The following is an 8,239-nucleotide window of genomic DNA, read 5'->3' on the forward strand; positions in this document are numbered from 1 at the left end:
AGCACTTATCCCACCGCTGCACAACCAATGTAGGAGGCTGGACTGGCTTGTAGTGAGTACCTAGGGGTACTTGCACCTTGCACCAGGCCCAGTTATCCCTTATTAGTGTATAGGGTGTCTAGCAGCATAGGCTGATAGATAATGGTAGCTTAGCAGAGCAGCTTAGGCTGAACTAGGAGACGTGTGAAGCTACTACAGTACCACCAGTGTCACTTGCACAATATCATAAGAAAACACAATACACAGTTATACTAAAAATAAAGGTACTTTATTTTTATGACAATATGCCAAAGTATCTCAGAGTGTATCCTCAGGGAGAAGATAGGAAATATACACAAGATATATATACACAATAGCAAAAATATGCAGTATAGTCTTAGAAAACAGTGCAAACAATGTATAGTTACAATAGGATGCAATGGGGACACATAGGGATAGGGGCAACACAAACCATATACTCCAAAAGTGGAATGCGAACCACGAATGGACCCCAAACCTATGTGACCTTGTAGAGGGTCGCTGGGACTATTAGAAAATAGTGAGAGTTAGAAAAATAACCCTCCCCAAGACCCTGAAAAGTGAGTGCAAAGTGCACTAAAGTTCCCCTAAGGACAAAGAAGTCGTGTTAGAGGAATAATGCAGGAAAGACACAAACCAACAATGCAACAACAATGGATTTCCAATCTAGGGTACCTGGGGAACAAGGGGACCAAGTCCAAAAGTCACAAGCAAGTCGGAGATGGGCATATGCCCAGGAAATGCCAGCTGTGGGTGCAAAGAAGCTTCTACTGGACAGAAGAAGCTGAGGTTTCTGCAGGAACGAAAAGGGCTAGAGACTTCCCCTTTGGTGGACGGATCCCTCTTGCCGTGAAGAGTTGTGCAGAAGTGTTTTCCCGCCGAAAGAACGCCAACAAGCCTTGCTAGCTGCAAATCGTGCGGGTAGAGTTTTTGGATGCTGCTGTAGCCCAGGAGGGACCAGGAGGTCGCAAATTGGACCAGGAGGTAGAGGGGACGTCGAGCAAGACAAGGAGCCCTCTTAGCAGCAGGTAGCACCCGTAGAAGTGCCAGAAACAGGCACTACGAGGATGCGTGAAACGGTGCTCACCCGAAGTTACACAAAGGATTCCCACGTCGCCGGAGACCAACTTAGAAAGTCGTGCAATGCAGGTTAGAGTGCTGTGGACCCAGGCTTGGCTGTGCACAAAGGATTTTCTGCCGGAAGTGCACAGGGGCCGGAGTAGCTGCAAAAGTCGCGGTTCCCAGCAATGCAATCTAGCGAGGTGAGGCAAGGACTTACCTCCACCAAACTTGGACTGAAGAGTCACTGGACTGTGGGAGTCACTTGGACAGAGTTGCTGGATTTGAGGGACCTCGCTCGTCGTGCTGAGAGGAGACCCAAGGGACCGGTAATGCAGCTTTTTGGTGCCTGCGGTTGCAGGGGGAAGATTCCGTCGACCCACAGGAGATTTCTTCGGAGCTTCTAGTGCAGAGAGGAGGCAGACTACCCCCACAGCATGCACCACCAGGAAAACAGTTGAGAAGGTGGCAGGATCAGCGTTACAGAGTTGCAGTAGTCGTCTTAGCTACTATGTTGCAGTTTTGCAGGCTTCCAGCGCAGTCAGCAGTCGATTCCTTGGCAGAAGGTGAAGAGAGAGATGCAGAGGAACTCGGATGAGCTCCTGCATTCGTTATCTAAAGATTCCCCAGAGACAGAGACCCTAAATAGCCAGAAAAGAGGGTTTGGCTACATAGGAGAGAGGATAGGCTAGCAACACCTGAAGGAGCCTATCAGAAGGAGTCTCTGACGTCACCTGGTGGCACTGGCCACTCAGAGCAGTCCAGTGTGCCAGCAGCACCTCTGTTTCCAAGATGGCAGAGGTCTGGAGCACACTGGAGGAGCTCTGGACACCTCCCAAGGGAGGTGCAGGTCAGGGGAGTGGTCACTCCCCTTTCCTTTGTCCAGTTTCGCACCAGAGCAGGGCTAAGGGGTCCCCTGAACCGGTGTAGACTGGCTTATGCAGAAATGGGCACCAAAAGTGCCCATGAAAGCATTTCCAGAGGCTGGGGGAGGCTACTCCTCCCCTGCCTTCACACCATTTTCCAAAGGGAGAGGGTGTAACACCCTCTCTCAGAGGAAGTCCTTTGTTCTGCCATCCTGGGACAAGCCTGGCTTGACCCCAGGGGGGCAGAAACCTGTCTGAGGGGTTGGCAGCAGCAGCAGCAGCTGATTAGCAGAGACTCCTTCTGATAGCCTCTTACCTGTGTTGCTAGCCTATCCTCCTTCCTAGGTAGCCAAACCTCCTTTTCTGGCTATTTAGGGTCTCTGCTTAGGGGAATTCTTTAGATAACGAATGCAAGAGCTCATCAGAGTTCCTCTGCATCTCTCTCTTCACCTTCTGCCAAAGGATCGACCGCTGACTGCTCAGCACGCCTGCAAAACCACAACAAAGTAGTAAAGACGACTACTGCAACCTTGTATCACAGATCCTGCCGCCTTCTCGCCTGTTTCCTGGTGGTGCATGCTCTGGGGGTAGCCTGCCTCCTTTCTGCACCAGGAGCTCTGAAGAAATCTCCTGTGGGTCGACGGAATCTTCCCCCTGCAACCGCAGGCAAGAAAAGACTGCATCACCGGTCCTCTGGGTCCCCTCTCAGCATGACGAGTGTGTTCCCTGGAACTCAGCAACTCTGTCCAAGTGACTCCCACAGTCCAGTGACTCTTCAGTCCAAGTTTGGTGGAGGTAAGTCCTTGCCTCCCCACGCTAGACTGCATTGCTGGGTACCGCCTGATTTGCAGCTGCTCCGGCTCCTGTGCACTCTTCCAGGATTTCCTTTGTGCACAGCCAAGCCTGGGTCCCGACACTCTAACCTGCAGTGCACAACCTCCTGAGTTGTCCTCCGGCGTCGTGGGACTTCCTTTTGTGTCTTTGGGTGAGCTCCAGTTCACTCCTCTTCCAAGTGCCTGTTCCGGTACTTGTGCGGGTGCTGCCTGCTTCTGTGAGGGCTCCCTGACTTGCTGGGCGCCCCCTCTGTCTCCTCATCCAAGTGGCGACATCCTGGTCCCTCCTGGGCCACAGCAGCATCCAAAAACCTTAACTCTGACCCTTGCAGCTAGCAAGGCTTGTTTATGGTTTTTCTGCAAGCTTCTACACGACGTGGGACATCCATCCTCCAAAGGGGAAGTTTCTAGCCCTCTTCGTTCTTGCAGAATCCACAGCTTCTACCATCCAGTGGCAGCTTCTTTGCACCCTCAACTGGCATTTCCTGGGCATCTGCCCACTCTCGACTTTGTCACGAATCTTGGACTTGGTCCCCTTGTTCCACAGGTACTCTCGTCCGGAAATCCACTTTGGTTGCATTGCTGGTGTTGGTTTTCCTTGCAGAATTCCCCTATCACGACTTCTGTGCTCTCTGGGGAATATAGGTGCACTTTACACCTACTTTTCAGGGTCTTGGGGTGGGCTATTTTTCTAACCCTCACTGTTTTCTTACAGTCCCAGCGACCCTCTACAAGCTCACATATGTTTGGGGTCCATTCGTGGTTCGCTTTAAACTTTTGGAGTATATGGTTTGTGTTGCCCCTATACCTATGTGCTCCTATTGCAATCTACTGTAACTTTACATTGCTTGCATTACTTCCTTTTGCTATTACTGCATATTTTTGGTATTGTGTACATATATCTTGTGTATATTTGGCATCCTCATACTGAGGGTACTCACTGAGATACTTTTGGCATATTGTCATAAAAATAAAGTACCTTTATTTTTAGTATATCTGTGTATTGTGTTTTCTTATGATATTGTGCATATGACACCAGTGGTATAGTAGGAGCTTTGTATGTCTCCTAGTTCTGCCTAAGCTGCTCTGCTATAGCTACCTTCTATCAGCCTAAGCTGCTAGAAACACCTCTTCTACACTAATAAGGGATAACTGGACCTGGTAAAGAGTATAAGTACCCCTTGGTACCCACTACAAGCCAGGCCAGCCTCCTACAGGGGTACAAGGCCTATGCCCGACTGCTGCACACATGGAAGTCACAGGAGCCTGACTAGGGGTAGATGTCTCTTAACACTGGTGGGGTGGGGTGTCACATGGCCTGCCTTCCAAAGGGACCTTGCCTACAAAACTCGCCCCGGCCTAGGGGTACCCACAGCCAACCTCCCCCACCCAGACACCTCCAATGCACGCTGAATCAGATGAATGTGACTGTACTCACCCCCTTGTGGCTGCTGTGATGCCCTCAAGCTCACATCCAACTCCGGATACGCCACCGCCAGGATCCGAAACATCAGGGGGGTCATGGTGCGACCCGCACCTCTCCCACGTTGGGAGACCATCCCCTGCTGTCGTCTTCTTGCTCCAGCGGCGAATGTCCTCCCATCTTTTATGGTAGTGGGTGCTCCATCTGTGGTGGACCCCCAGGGCCCGGACTTCCTTGGCAATGGCACGCCAAATATCCTTCTTCTGGTGGGCGCTGACCTACAGGAATAGTACAGTGGAAAAGGAGAAGATATAACTGACCGGACCGTCAGTCATTGGCCCACGTTCCTACCCTTGCCATGACGCACATACACTCACCGTCGTTTCATGCATCCCTCATTCCCCCCAATCTCCCATCCACACCACTCCAAACAGGCATTGCCTATACAGCATGCTCACAGTGTACTCACCTGTTTGTCTGGAGGACCGTAGAGTAGCATGTACTGGGGGAGGACCCATCCAGTAGTTTGTCCAACTCCACCGATGTTAAGGCAGGGGCCCTCTCCCCACACACTTGAGCCATTGTCGCTTCCAGACTGAGGTCTCAGCAGCACTTGCAGTGTAGGTCCTCTCCTGTCGAAGATCAGGTATCAAGTGAGTGAACAGTGAGAAAATGGCGGTCACGTCCACGGCGGTGCGTACCGTGACCGCCTGCGTACATCGTCATTGGTTCCTGAAACCCATAGGGTCCAATGTTAATGCTGAAACACATGCGCAGCTACATCGTTTTCCCTCAGGTGGAGGATTTGCCTACAGTGAAAGGTGACTTCTATGCCCTGGGACATATCCCCAACATCATAGGTGCCATTGATGGGACACATGTGGCCTTGGTACCCCCCCACAGGAGTGAACAGTTGTACAGAAACCGGAAGAGTTACCATTCCATGAATGTGCAGATGGTGTGTTTGGCCGACCAGTACATCTCCCATGTGAATGCCAAGTTTCCTGGCTCAGTGCATGACGCTTAGATTCTAAGGAATAGCAGCATCCCTTATGTGATGGGCCAACTCCAGAGGCACCGTTTGTGGCTATTAGGTGAGGACAAGGACCCTATACCATGTGAATATTTGTCTGGGTATGGGGTTGTCCCTAAGGGTTAGTGTGTGTCTAACGGTTGTCCCTCGACATTTGCAGGTGACTCTGGCTACCCCAACCTGTCATGGCTACTGACCCCAGTGAGGAATCCCAGGACAAGGGCAGAGGAATGCTACAATGAGGCACATGGGCGAACTAGGAGGGTTATAGAGAAGACCTTTGGCCTCTTGAAGGCCAGGTTCCTGTGCCTCCATATGACAGGTGGTTCCCTCTACTACTCACCAAAGAAGGTGTGCCAGATCATCGTGGCCTGCTGTATGCTGCACAACTTGGCTTTGCGACAAAAGGTGCCTTTCCTGCAGGAGTGTGGTCCAGATGGAGGTGTTGTGGCAGCTGTGAAGCCTGTGGACAGTGAAGAAGAAGAGGCAGAAGAAGAGGACATAGACAACAGAAACACTGTGATCCATCAATACTTCCAGTGAGACACAGGTATGAAGAAATCACTGCCTCCTACATCTGATACAATTGTTCTATCTCTCATTGGTCTGTCACTTTTACCCAGTGTATGGACCCTGATTTGTCACGTTCCCTTTCGATTTCACAAATGTGGGTCCCACTGTGTGACCTCTGCTATGTAACCTCATGGACTAGACCTGTGTAACATAGGTATGTTGACAATAGAATGGACATTGTTTATTTCCCTCAGTTATTGCAAATACATATTTGTGAAAGCACAGACTGACTCCAGATTGTTTTGTGATTTAAGGATGTTTATTTCAGTGCAAATTAGTGGATGGGGTTGTAAAATGGTCAGGGGTGATGGTGGAGGAATGCCCATGGCGGAATCTAGTCTAGTCTCACAGGTGCATTGTCCAAAGGGGCATATGAAGTGGAGCTGGGGCAGTTTAAGGATGGACAGGGTGACAAGGTGGGAAAAATGGATGACAATCTGGGTGGTCTCATTTCTTGGCGAGGGTCTTGGCATTGTTCTCTGTCTTTTTCCTGGATCTCCGGGACCGCTTGCAGGGTGGTTCTCCATCTGCAGGGGGTGGGGTGCTGGTGTCGTGGTCATGTGGCGGTGCCTCCTGTCCACTAGCGCCGGCGGAGGTGGTGGGCAGTTCATCGTCCAGGCTGGTGTCAGGGGCCCCTTGTTGTGCCACAGTGTCCCTCCTGGTGTTCACGAGTTCCTTCAGCACCCCTACAGTGGTGCCAAGGGTGGTATTGATGTATTTGAGTTCCTCCCTGAACCCCAAATACTGTTCCTCCTGCAGCCGCTGGGTCTCCTGAAACTTGGCCAGTACCGTTGCCATCATCTCCTGGGAATGATGGTAGGCTCCCATGATGTTGGAGAGGGCTTCGTGGAGAGTGGGTTCCCTGGCCCTGTCCTCCCCCTGTCGCACAGCAGCCGTACCAGTTCCCCTGTGTTCCTGGGCCTCTGTCCCCTGAACCGTGTGCCCACTACCACTGCCCCCAGGTCCCTGCTGTTCTTGGGGTTGTGGGTTAGCCTGGGTTCCCTATAGGGGTGGACACACTGCTGCTTGACGTGTCCTGGGGACAGAGGTATGGGCCCGCTGGGTGGGTGCTGTGCTGGTGTTTCCAGAGGGGGGAGGCTCTGTTGTGGCTTGTGCCAGTGTGAGGGGAACCGACTGTCCCGAGGTACCAGATGAGCCGGGCTGGTCATCTAGATCCAGTTGGACAGAGCTGCTGTTATCATTGTGGGCCTCTTCTGTGGGTGGAGTGGACCTTTCTGGAACCTCCTGTCCGGTGACGTTGGGTAGGGGTCCTGCAGGGGTGTAAAGGCATGATTATTGCATCTGTGTGTGCCATAGTGTGCAATGGGCGGGTGGCCCTGTACCGCAGTGCTTGCATTCCTGTTTAGGACCTTGCGTGCTAATTGTTTAGGGGTCTGTGTGAGTATGTGTAGTGGCCATGCATTGGTGATGGGTGTCCATGCTTTGTTGTTACATGCAGGGCTTGGTGTTGGGATGTGTAGTTTGTGATAGTGGGACATATGTGAGGAGTTGGAGTGATGGGGGTGAGGGTGAGGGTGAGGGTGGGGGTATGTGATAGCATGCAGGTAGGGTGGGGAATGTAATAGTTAAGATTTGACTTACCAGAGTCCATTCCTCCTGCTACTCCTGCAAGGCCCACAGGATGCAGTATAGCCAAGACCTGCTCCTCCCATGTTGTTAGTTGTGGGGGAGGAGGTGGGGTCCGCCGCCAGTCCTCTGAACGGCGATGTGGTGTCGTGAGACCACAGAACGCACCTTCCCCTGTAGGTCGTTTCACTTCTTCCTGATGTCATCCTGCGTTCTTGGGTGCTGTCCCACTGCGTTGACTCTGTCCACGATTCTGCGCCATAGCTCCATCTTCCTAGCTATGGTGGTGTGCTGCACCTGTGATGCGAATAGCTGTGGCTCTACCCGGATGATTTCCTCCACCATGACCCTGAGCTCCTCCTCAGAAAACCTGGGGTGTCTTTGCGGTGCCTTGGGGTGGGGTGGGTGATGTGTGTTGTGATGTGTGGGGTGATGTTTAGGGGTGTGTGGCGTTTTGTGCGTGGATGTTTATGTGTGATGGTGTTGTGTGCCTCTGCTGGTGTTGTCTTTGCTGTGCTGTCTCTCTGGCCTTCGTCAACATTTTTGGTAGTAAGGGTTTGTGGGTGATGTGGGTGGGTGTTTTATATTGTATTGGGTGTGTGGGAGTGGTGTGTGTATGTGTATCAGGTGTGTGTATTTGGAATTGTCCAATGTGGTAGTGTTTTGTAAGTGTGTGTATTTTGAGCGTGGCGGTGTATACCACCAATGGAATACCGCGGTTGAAAGACTGTCATGTGGATTCGTGGGTCGTGATAGTGTGGGCGTATTCCTGTAGGCGTGACGGTGGAGGTTTTGTTATCCTCAGTTTATCACTGACCTTTGGTGTGGCGGACTTGTGTGGGTGTCT

Source organism: Pleurodeles waltl, chromosome 7 (assembly GCF_031143425.1).
Source record: "Pleurodeles waltl isolate 20211129_DDA chromosome 7, aPleWal1.hap1.20221129, whole genome shotgun sequence".
NCBI classification, from domain to species: Eukaryota; Metazoa; Chordata; class Amphibia; order Caudata; family Salamandridae; genus Pleurodeles; species Pleurodeles waltl.